The sequence below is a fragment of the Ranitomeya variabilis genome, chromosome 1, assembly GCF_051348905.1.
Source record: "Ranitomeya variabilis isolate aRanVar5 chromosome 1, aRanVar5.hap1, whole genome shotgun sequence".
NCBI lineage: Eukaryota > Metazoa > Chordata > Amphibia > Anura > Dendrobatidae > Ranitomeya > Ranitomeya variabilis.
The window spans coordinates 30455490-30468394 of NC_135232.1; the positions used below are offsets into that span (position 1 = coordinate 30455490).

At 45.5% G+C, this 12905-nt stretch overlaps 1 protein-coding gene across 1 annotated transcript in view; it reads left to right on the plus strand.

Annotated features, from left to right (window-relative positions):
* Positions 1–2828: 2828 nt before the first annotated feature.
* PRLR (prolactin receptor) overlaps positions 2829–12905 on the plus strand; it is a 30679-nt gene continuing 20602 nt past the window's right edge. The window contains exon 1 of the mRNA XM_077281754.1: positions 2829–2998. The gene's annotated coding sequence lies outside the window, so the exon portion shown is untranslated. The remainder of the gene's footprint in view (positions 2999–12905) is intronic.

Sequence of the window (12905 nt, forward strand, 5' to 3'; positions counted from 1 at the left end):
TCAGCTGCGGCCTCTGTGGGGACATCATGGCGGGAAATGTTCCTGATCTACTCACTACCTCTGCTGCTGTCAGGGAACGCAAACATCGGTACCTCATCCCGGAGCCGAAACCTCGTCCTCACCAGGGACAATGCTGGAGCCGGTACACGAGTCCGTCCGCATCATATGAGCGGAATACAGAAGTCTACACATCCATCCAACCGTCCATCCATCCATCCATCCATTCACCCACTCATTTATCCATCCATCCATTCACCCACTCATCCATCCAACCGTCCACCCACCCATTCATTCTTTATCCATCCAACCATGCATCCATTCACCCACTCATTTATCCATCCACCCACTCATCCATCCAACCATCCATCCATTCACCCACCCACTCATCCATCCATTCACCCACTCATCCATCCATTCACCCACCCACTCATCCATCCAACCGTCCATCCATCCATCCATTCATGCATCCATTCACCCACTCATTTATCCATCCACCCACTCATCCATCCAACCATCCATCCATTCACCCACCCACTCATCCATCCATCCATTCACACACTCATCCATCCATTCACCCACCCAATCATCCATCCAACCATCCATCCATTCACCCACCCACTCATCCATCCATCCATCCATTCACCCACTCATTTATCCATCCACCCACTCATCCATCCAACCGTCCATCCATTCACCCACCCACTCATCCATCCAACCGTCCATCCATCCATTCATCCATCCATCCATTCACCCACTCATTTATCCATCCACCCACTCATCCATCCAACCATCCATCCATTCACCCACCCACTCATCCATTCACCCACCCACTCATCCATCCATCCATTCACCCACTCATCCATCCATTCACCCACCCACCCATCCATCCGTCCAACCACTCATCCATCCATTCACCCATCCATCCATTCACCCACTCATTTATCCATCCACCCACTCATCCATCCATTCACCCACTGATCCATCCAACCGTCCACCCACCCATTCATCCTTTATCCATCCAACCATGCATCCATTCACCCATCCATCCATCCATTCACCCACTCATTTATCCATCCACTCATCCATCCAACGGTCCATCCATTCACCCACCCGTCCATCCACTCATCCATCCATCCATTCACCAACCCACTCATCCATTCACCCACCCACCCACTCATCCATCCATCCATTCACCCACCCATCCACTCATCCATCCATTCACCCACCCACCCACTCATCCGTCCATCCATCCATCATCCATTCACCCACCCACTCATCCACCCATCCATCATCTATTCACCTAACCACTCATCCGTCCATCCATCCATTCTCCCACCCACTCATCCGTCCATCCATCCATTCTCCCACCCACTCATCCGTCCATCCATCCATTCTCCCACCCACCCTCTCATCCACTCACCCACAGTTCCATCCATCTGGCACATCTGATTGTGGCGTCACATATTATCAGTAGTTTATTTAAAGGGGCAGTTCCATCAGAAAGGGATAGTTCCATAGAGGAAAGCAGGTGAAATTCCTCTTCATCTTCAGCTTTTTAGCAAGGATTTATCACAGAATTCACTGATATTTGGATTTGTTCATAATTCCCTCCAACTTCACTAAAGCCCCAGTTCCAGCTGCCAAAATACAGTCTCAAAGCACAATGCTGCCCCCACCATGCCTCACTGTGGGAATAGTGCTTTTCTGGTGATGCGCGGTGCTGGCTTTACGCCTCTGGGAATTATGGCCGATAGTACAACCTTGGTCTGATCAGATGTAACACGTTACCCACAGGCTTTTGGCAGCTGTTTGGTAACACACGGCCGGGTTTGGATGCTTTTCTTTGTAAGATGAGGCTTCCATCTTGCCCTCCTCCCCACAGGCCGGACATGTGAAGAATACGGGAGATTGTTGTCACATGCAGGACACAACCAGGATCGACCATGAATTCCTGCAGCTCCTTTAATGTTACCGTCGGCTCTCGGCGGTCGCTGGCGCTGTCGGCTGTTTAGGACTTCCCCAGTTCTAAGAGGGGGCTCACACTTATGCAACCACGTCAGTTCTGTTCCAATGTCTCCCTCCGGATCTGTGCAGATTATGGCCGACATTAATGGTGGGTTATGAAATTATTCTTACATGACAAAAAAAAGACCTTTTAACGGGGGGGTGTAGACTTTTTGTATCCAGTGTAGCAGAGCTGAGTGTCACTGACTGGACACAATTGACATGAAACTGTGTTGTTTGTGGTTTACATGGGACTGCAGTTCAAATGCCTCCCATTAGGCCAGTATATCAGCTGTGATTTTACATAGGACTGCGCGCAGGGTGGTGACGCATGATGCAGGCATGGCCACAGTCACTAAGCAGAGCGGAGTTTGTCATGTCACACCGCATTATAATACGTTAGGAGTGGTTTTACATAGGACTGCAGGCAGACCTACCTCATTTTACACTACAGACTAGAGCTAGGTCTTGTTACGTAGCCTTACATGGGACTGCAGCTTTATCTCAGCACAGAGGAGGCGGCCGCCCAGGACCGGCACCGGCCGCGGGCTCAGCCCCTCAATCACGGTGTCACAGCCGCCCCTCCCGCCCGCCGTGGAGGATTACACGGGAGGAGCCGGATTACACGGGAGGAGCCGGGGGCGGCGCGGGGTTTGCTGCCAGCACTGACGCTCCCGTCAGGGGCAGAGACACTCGGGGCAGAACCGACGGCGGCGAAACATAAGGAGACCGGGAGCAGCTGGAGGGAGCCGGCGGAGGAGGAGAGCCGGCACCGGGCACCGCCGGAGGAGGAGAGCCGGCACCGGGCACCGCCGGAGGAGGAGAGCCGGCACCGGGCACCGCCGGAGGAGGAGGAGAGCCGGCACCGGGCAGGGAGACACCGGACTGTACCCCACAAATCCCTGCAGCCCGGACATGGGGGAGCCGGGACAGGACGCAGCCCGGGGTCCTGCGGGGAGACTCGGGGAGGGATGCCCCCTGCTGCCGCGGACAGGTAACAGCGTGCGCTCTGTATACTGTATAATATCCCCTCGGTATAGCGCTCTGCTGGGGGGCAGCAGATGGAGCGGGGCTGGACCTCTGTGATCTATCAGATGGAGGCACAGCCACAGTGCACGGCCACAGAGGTGGGAGGGGGGTGAATATATCCCGAGTGTGTGTATACTGTATGTATATATATATATATATATATCGAGTGTAAGTGTGTATATAGTGTGTGTGTGTATATACTGTATGTGTATATAGTGTGTGTGTGTGTGTGTATATGTATAGCGAGTGTAAGTGTGTGTGTATTATACTGTATGTGTATATATTGTGTGTATATATATATATATATATATATATATCTAGTGTAAGTATCTCTGTCGGCATATACTGTATGTGTGTATAGTGTGTGTGTGTATATATGTATATGTGTGTATATAGCGAGTGTAAGTATGTGTGTATATATATATGTGCATATGCTGTGTGTATATAGCGAGTGTAAGTGTGTGTGTGTATACTGTATGTGTATATATATATATATATATATATATATATATATATATATATATATAGTGTGTGTGTTTATAGCTAGTGTAAGTATCTCTGTCTGCATATACTGTGTGTATATAGTGTATGTGTGTGTGTGTATATATATATATATATATATATATATATAATGTGCATATAGTGTGTGTATATGCAATATAAATATATATGTGTGTGTCTCCCCCTCTCGTGTGTGTATACACATATATATTTCTCAGTAGCATTGTATCCTTACACTGTGATTGATCTTGTTCCTGTATCTGTGTGAGATATGAGGGTATATATATATATATATATATATATATATATATATATATATATATATATATATATATATATATATAATATTATAGCGACATTTATTCCATGGCGCTTTACATGGGAGGAGGGGTATACATAATAAAAACAAGTACAGTAATCTTAAGCAACACAAGTCAGGACTGGTCCATGAGGAGAGAGGACCCTGCCCGCGAGGGCTCACTCTCTCGTATGTGTGTATGTGTATATATATATATATATATTTCTCAGTAGTTCCACTTCCTTACACTGTGATTGATCTTGTTCCTGTATCTGTGTGAGCCACGAGAGTATATATATATATATATACAGCTCTATAGATGCAGGGGTCTCGGGGGTATATAGGGGTCTGCATACACTGATACATTGTAACATGCAGGAGTAGAGATCAGAAAACTTATCCCACCGCCTCCATCCTGCCCCGGGACCACCCCTCCTCGGACGGACTTATTATGTAACCTAGCAACAAGCCGACTTTGATACATTTTGTTCTTATTTTCCTTCTGATTTCCTATTTGTCACGTTTTGTGTCTGATTTGTTTGATCTGCGCCACTTTCCTAATTCTGGCGCCAGGGACAGGCGTGTTTTGCAGAGATGAGCGGTTGTTATGTTTGTAGTGACCAATACCCCCAGATTGGGATTAGGGGTCTGCGCCTCTGGACTGGGATTAGTGGTGTGGACGGATTAGCTGTCTGTGCCCCTCAGACTGAGATTAGTGACCTGAGCCCCCACATTGGGTATAGAGGTCGGTCCCATGTGATTGGGGTGAGTGACCAATACCCCCAGATTGAGATTAGGGGTCTGTAGCCCTTCTGAGGGATTGCTGTCTGGAGCCCTGAAACATTGGGTTCTGCAGTTGCCAGATTAGGATGATCGGACTGTCCATGATTCTTGGGATTTGCAATCTCTGCCTCTTTCACCTTGTGTTTGGGATTGTTGATCTCCATGACTTCCAAGATTAGTGATCCAGACCCTCAGATTAGGATTAGTTGCCTGCACTATCCAACTGGGATTAGTGACCGGCCCCCCAGAATGAGAAGCATCTCACCCCCTTATATTGGGGTTTGTGCCCAGGTGCTTTGGGATTAAACGTTTGTGTCCTCCTCAGACTAAGATTAGCAGCCTGCACCCCCGGACTATATCCTCCTATGAGGACTCGGGGCTCACACAACTTCAACTTCAGATTAATCCCAAAATTGGGATTGGCGATTTGTATAATCAAATGAATATTGGCCTTCACCCCCCGAGGATATGCACCTCCAGGCTAGGATTTGTGGTCTGTGCCCCCAGATTTGGATTAGGGGTCTGCACCTCCAGACTATGATTAGTGATCTGTACTCCACCAGATATGGATTAGGGGTCTGCAACTCCAGACTAGGATTAGCGGTCTGTCCTCCCCTAGATTGGAATAAAGGGTCTGCACCCCCAGACTAGGATTAGTGATCTGCACCTCCAGATTTGCATTAGTGATCTGTCCTCCCCTATATTGGGATTAGTGATCTGTATCTCCAGATTGGGATTAGGGGTCTGCACCTCCAGACCTGGATTAGTGATCTGTACTCCCAGATTTGCATTAGTGAGCTGTCCTCCCCTAGACCCTAGATTGGGATTAGTGATCTGTACCCCCAGACTAGGATTAGTGATCTGTACTCCCCTAGATTGGGATTGGTGATCTGTACCCCCAGATTTGCATTAGGGGTCTGTACTCCTTCCCCCTTCCCAGATTGGGATTAGGGGTCTGCACCTCCAGACTAGGATTACTGATCTGTACTCCTAGATATGCATTAGGGGTCTATACTCCCCTAGATTAGGATTAGTGATCTGTACCCCCCAGACTAGGATTAGTGATCTGTACCCCAGACTAGGATTAGGGGTCTGCACCTCCAGACTAGGATTACTGATCTGTACTCCTAGATATGCACTAGGGGTCTATACTCCCCCAGACTAGGATTAGTGATCTGTACCCCAGACTAGGATTAGGGGTCTGCACCTTCAGACTAGGATTAGTGATCTGTACTCCAGACTAGGATTAGGGGTCTGCACCTTCAGACTAGGATTAGTGATCTGTACTCCCAGATTTACATTAGGGGTCTGTACTCACCCAGATTGGGATTAGGGGTCTGCACCTCCAGACTAGGATTAGTGTTCTTCTGATTTAGGATTCGGGGACTGCGCTGAATCCTGCACCACTGAGATTGGGATTAGAGCCTTGCACCCCCAGGTTTTATTGGCCGTCACGGACCCGTAAATCTAATCTGAGAGTTTCCTCTACAGGATTTATAATCTGACGTCTCGCTCCCCGTGACATGGCGGCAATGTAAACAGACAGGATCCGCCGCTCGCCGGCATCAAAGCAACTTTTAATTATGGAGCGAAATCTCTTTTATAGGGCGATGCACCCGCTAATCAGAGGGCGACGCTCTGCGATCTGACGGTCAGCCACCCAGAAGTTGGATTAAATGTTAATCTCTTGGGGGGGAGAAGGAAATCCTTTTTAATTTAATAAGGGCATCAAATGAACTTTTGGATTTACACCGCGACGTCTCGTCCTCTGCGCGCTCGCCAGGCGGCACTTCACAATATGTCGCACAGCACCTGAGAGAAGGAAGGGGTTAACTGGACTTCAGCCCAGCAGGCAGAATATCCCAGTGTCTTTGGCGCCACCCAGTGGCCCGTGGTGGTCTAGCACTGGTACAAGCGACAACTCTTGCGCTCTGCTGTTCCTTGCGCCTTGGGGCCGGTCAGCTGCCCCCAAAACTGTCACCCAGGGGGGTTTGCTTTCATGCCATCCAAGCCGGTTAACCCTTTAAGAAAAAAAAATAAAATTAAGTATCATGAACCTGAGTGGTGAGCGGAGGATTTACAAGGAGAGGAGAATAAGACCGGCTCGGCTCTGCTACATTTAGCAAGATGCCCCTTTAAGAAACAGTATGCAATTTATGTCCCAATAAAAGAGACCCATGTGCTCCCTTGTTGCTGGGATTCGCCTGTGATTGTGAGACTACAACTCCCAGTATGTCCTCTCTACAGTATAAGGCCATGTTTCCACGTGCAAAAATATAGCATTTTATTTTCTGCCCCAAAATATACAAATCAGCAATCATTCCCCTTTTTTATACTTTTTTTTATGTAGATTTTATTAATGTGCAGAAATTCTGGGATTCTGCATGAAAAACACAATTGCATTTTTTAGACGTTTTTTCAGGATCCACATAGAAGCCTATAGGAGGGAAAAAAAAGCCTCAAAACCGCAGAGTTCAGCGGCGTCTTTAGACCACAGGGGGGCGTCGTTTTCATGAAATCACATGTAAACCGCAGCAGATTTTCTGCACAAAAAAAAAGTGGAAAAAAAACCTTAGAAATGCGACATTCTAGAGAAAAGTAGCCAAAAAGGCTGCGAAAAACAGTAAGTCTGCACACAAACGTCTTTTTGCTGAATTTTTGAAGGAGACACTGTTTATTTGCACGCTGGGTGTTTCAAGGAGTTTTTGGAGCGGAAACTTCTAACTTTTTTTTTTTTTTAATTTGTCTAGTTTTTTGGTGTTTTTCACCTACTTTTGATTTGCACCAAATTCTTCCTTTAATTTGTGACTTTTTTAAGTCTATTTTTCGTGTTTACTTTTTCCAGACTTTTGTATCCGATTCATAAATTGCAACTTTTAAAATAAATAAATAAACAAAAACTCAATATTTCTGTCCCAAAAAAATTTACTCTAATCCTTCTGGATTGATTTTTATCTACAATTTATTTACTTTTCCACTTTTTAGGCTATAAAGGGAAAAATAAAGGAAAGAAACAAACGAACATCACAAGTTCTAAAAGGAAAAGCTCTTCACTTTTGATTATTTTCACATCCTTAGTATAATTATTAGTTGTCATGAAACATAAGGATACGATCAATCTACAGATGTAGCAGAGCCAAATTGGTTTTATTGATTTTTTTTTTTTTGCGACCGTTGTTTGGACTGCGTGAAGCTTCATTAACCAATGTAAAACCATGATGTTTACAATCATCTGAGCCCCATGGCAATGTGGATGGATGATATTTTTGGAGGTTGCTGTTGGGTATTTTCCACTATGTCATCAGACTGCAGATGTGCGGCGCCACATTGTTTATTTTTCAGGTTCTCTGACCTGCAGTTTTCTAAGATGCAGATCACAATCTGTTTTGTTAAATGACATACTCAGCTCTGCTGCGTCTGACATCTTCCCACAGCTCTGCTGCGTCTGACATCTTCCCACAGCTCTGCTGCGTCTGACATCTTCCCACAGCTCTGCTGCGTCTGACATCTTCCCACAGCTCTGCTGCGTCTGACATCTTCCCACAGCTCTGCTGCGTCTGACATCTTCCCACAGCTCTGCTGCGTCTGACATCTTCCCACAGCTCTGCTGCGTCTGACATCTTCCCACAGCTCTGCTGCGTCTGACATCTTCCCACAGCTCTGCTGCGTCTGACATCTTCCCACAGCTCTGCTGCGTCTGACATCTTCCCACAGCTCTGCTGCGTCTGACATCTTCCCACAGCTCTGCTGCGTCTGACATCTTCCCACAGCTCTGCTGCGTCTGACATCTTCCCACAGCTCTGCTGCATCAGCGTTCCTGGACTCTACATGTAGCAAATCCAGCTGTACTAAATCTGACTGACAAATTCAGCTCTGCTGCATGCACTGGCTTCCCTACAACCTAACCAGACATGTTACTCCCTGCCATATCTAACGGGACAAACTCAACTCTGCTGCATCTGACATCTCTCCTAGAACTTACATCTTATAAACTCAGCTCTGCTGCGTGTGACAACTGTGTCACCATTTAAATCTGACAAACACAACTCTGCATCTTACCGCTCTATCACAACCTACATGTGTCAGATATAAGCGGCAGCAAAGCATTTGTCAGATGCTGCAGAGCTGAGTTTGTCAGATGTGAGTGGTAGTTGAGCATTTGTCAAACTCGGCTCCGCTGCATGTGACAAGTCTCCTGCAACCTAAATCTGCTACATCTGACAAATGCTCTGCTACCACTTACATCTGACAGACTTAACTCTGCTACATGTGATGGCTCTACTATAATCTACAGCTGACAAACTCAGCTCTACTACATCTGACAACTGTCTTCCAACCTGCTCCTAACAAACTCGGCCCTGCCATGTTCCTGCCCCTATTGCCGGCTGCGGTTCCTTGGGTTGTTCTTGTTCTCCTTCATCACTGCTCAGCCCTGTTATAATAAATGTGTTTGTCATGTCAGCCGCCTCCATTATTAAGTGACGTATGATGGGTGTAGTTGTTCAATCAATTGTACAGGGAGAAATCTGCAAAGTTTTCACATACCTACGGCTGTGTACAGGTACGCACACTCATCAGTTTCTGTTCTTAAAGGAGCACTCCAGAGAAAACTGTAACATTGTGTTCTTTATGATTCCAAAGGGGCGGAGCCTGACACAAGGATTGCACTCGACATGATACATTGATTTTTAATTTGTTTTTCCAGGGTGTAATAAGCCTGCCTCCCTGCTGAGGAGAGCTGATGGTGTCACTGGTTTCTATATTTTCAGTACTATGTATAGGATTTAAAGGGATTATCTTCACTCTATACATTAATAGGACATATGGATGTGACAGGGGTAGGCAGAATACCGTGTATTGAGCAGAGTGGAGAGCTGCTGTAATGAGCACAATCTGTTGATTTCAGTGGGTGCGGCTGACATTAGTCAAATATGTATAGGGGTCTTTAGGTATATACCAGACTAAGCTACCATTCCTTCTTACTATGGGCCATATGTGGTCTACAGTACATAGTATAGAGACCTTCTTGACTGTGCAAGTCCACATTGGCATCTTGTTCAGCATATATAAGTAATATACTGGAAAACATGTTAATGGGCTTAGTACTGACCCCATAGCGGTGCCCAATACTCTGTAAATCCGAATTACCACACAATATTTTTCATCACTTCCATATGGCACGTCTGCTGGCATATATTTGAAAAAGCTGTTCGTATACAACCAACGCTCAAACTTTTTTCACTATCCGTATGGTTAAGGAAGTTTTTTGATTTTTCTTCACAAAATGTTCAGTGTTTGACTTCAAAGCATGTAGCTCCTGTACTCCTATTTTCACATGACAATTCTTCCTGTCTGCCTTTGTTTTGCTTTGTCAAATGGCAGTGGTGTGTAGGTGAGAGCACAGAGGCATCCCTGTGTTCAAAATCTAAAACAAAATCGAAACCTAAAAGAGATTGTGAGTCATGGTCCTAAGGTATAGATTAACCTAAACTAGATTCCCTTTTTCCTCTGGGTCCTACGTGATCTACCCTTATTGTATGGACACCCCCTTTACTATGTAGATCCACATCACTGTCCATTTCAGAGGGGTTTGTCTGCACTATGTATAATATACTGCCAAGATCTGTCCATGGGCTTAGTACTGAACCCATAGCGATGCCCAATACTCTTCAGATCACAATTATTACAGAGTACACCCCTCTACACTTCCATATTTCTCAGACTGCTGAAAGCTGTATGAGATTGCAACATTTTCACAATTCTGCTATCGAGATAGTTTATGAGCTTTTTTTAAAAGTTTACTAAAAATATTTCAAATCCCATAGCTCCTTTATGTCAATGCCCTCATGAAAACAAATCCTGTTTGGCTTTGATTGGCCTTATCATGGGAGAAACTAAGTTCAGGCTCTTTCATACAACAGAGATGGCCCCTTATTTTGCAGCCTCAGTGTAGGACAGATTGGTGGAATTATCCTGAGGCATAGACTGGCCTAAAAAAGATTAATTTCTTTATTTGGGCCATAAATGATGTATACCCACTTTACCATAAGAGTTTGGTGGTATTGTCTTCGTATGTAAAAGTAATATATTGCCATGGGCTTTCTAATGACCCCATGGCGGTACCCAATAATCTACAGATTTTAGTTACAACACAGTATATCTTTCTTTATGGCATTGCCTGCTGGCAGCTATATGAAATAACTGAATAATATATACAAATATTCTCACTATTTATGTATCTAGAAAGTTCTGGAAGTATTTTGATAACCTAAATGGAATTGTTCAGTTTTGACATAGAGACATTATGTGCAGGTACTTCCATACGACATCATCGTGGGCTCCAGTTTTGCAAACCTCCACCTAGGACAGTTTAGGGACATGACCTTGAGGTACATATTAGCTTAAACTAGATTCCCTTCCTATGGGTCCATGCTGGTTCTGTGTTGCTCGGGTGTAGAAAGAAAGCAATGCTCTGTGATTTCAGTCCTACAATAATGGGGTAATTGTATGATGGGCCCCGTTCTCACCTGTCTGTGTAAACAAACCCTCACAATGTGTTAAAAGAGAAACTCTGCTGTAATCCAGCTTAACTTTATTTACATGTATATGTGCTGGGTGTGAATAGCAGTTTGTTTTTGAAGCATTCACTGGTGCAACAGCGCCCCCTGGTGTTCACAACAGCTTTTTTTTTGGAAGTGAAAAAAATACTACTAAAATAAAGCATCATTTTTAACTCACTGGATAATACATACGATAGTATGGCATACGGTAATTGAGCCATGTGATTAACCCTTGTGATGCCATCTGCAGTAGCGACCATGGGCTTTGCATAGTGTTAGAAGGTTTCATTTATGACTGAAATGTCAGCCACACTAAATGCAAAAATGAAGGGGGGTGTTTTGGCCCTATCACGATCAGCTGAATAATGGCGCCATGCAAAAAGGGAACAGTCTCTCTACCTTGTATAGTGGCCGCAAGCGGTACTGCGAGCTGTCTCCCATCCAAGTGCACATCTGACCCTTTTGCGCCTCTTGCGCTCCATAAGTGGGATTTAAAAAGCAATTTATTAGCCCCACACCTACCACTCTCTTCAGTGAAGATCAGATCCTTTAAAATTTTCACTTTGTTTCATTGCAGCCATTTGGTAAATTCAAAAAAGTTCATTTTTTTTCTCATTAATGTGCACTCTGCACCCCATCTTGACTGAAAAAAACAGAAATGTAGCAATTTTTGCAAATTTATTAAAAAAGAAAAACTGAAATCTCACATGGCCATAAGTCTTCAGCCCCTTTGCTCAGTATTGGGTAGAAGCCCCTTTTGAGCTAGTACAGCCATGAGTCTTCTTGGGAATGATGCAACAAGTTTTTCACACCTGGATTTGGGGATCCTCGGCCATTCTTCCTTGCTGATCCTCTCCAGTTCCGTCAGGTTGGATGGTGAACGTTGGTGGACGCCATTTTCAGGTCTCTCCAGAGATGCTCCATTGGGTTTAGGTCAGGGCTCTGGCTGGGCCGGTCAATAATGGTCACAGTGTTGTTCTGAAGCCAGTCCTTTGTTATTTTAGCTGTGTGCTTAGGGTCATTATCTTGTTGGAAGGTGAACCTTTGGCCAAGTATGAGGTCCAGAGCACTCTGGAAGAGGTTTTCATCCAGGATATCTCTGTACTTGGCCGCATTCATGTTTCCTTCAGTGACAACCTGTGCCTGCAGCTGAAGAACACCTCCATAGCATGATGCGGCCACCACCATGTTTCACTGTTGGGATTGTATTGGGCAGGTGAGGAGCAGTGCCTGGTTTTCTCCACACATAACGCTAAGAATAATCACCAATCTATCTTCATCTCATCAGACCAGAGAATCTTATTTCTCATAGTCTGGGAGTCCTTCATGTGTTTTTTAGCAAACTCTATGCAGGCTTTCATATGTGTTACACTGAGGAGAGGCTTCCGTCGGGCCACTCTGCCATAAAGGCCCGACTGGTGGAGGGCTGCAGTGATAGCTGACTTTGTGGAACTTTCTCCCATCTCCCTACTGCATCTCTGGAGCTCAGCCACAGTGATCTTGGGGTTCTTCTTTACCTCTCTCACCCAGGCTCTTCTCCCATGACTGCTCAGTTTGGCTGGACGGCCAGGTCTCGGAAGACTTCAGGTGGTCCCAAACTTCTTACATTTAAGGATTACGGAGGCCACTGTGCTCTTAGGAACCTTGAGTACTGCAGACATTCTGTTGTAACCTTGGCCAGATCTGTGCCTCACCACAATTCTGTCTCTGAGCTCCTTGGCCAGTTCCTT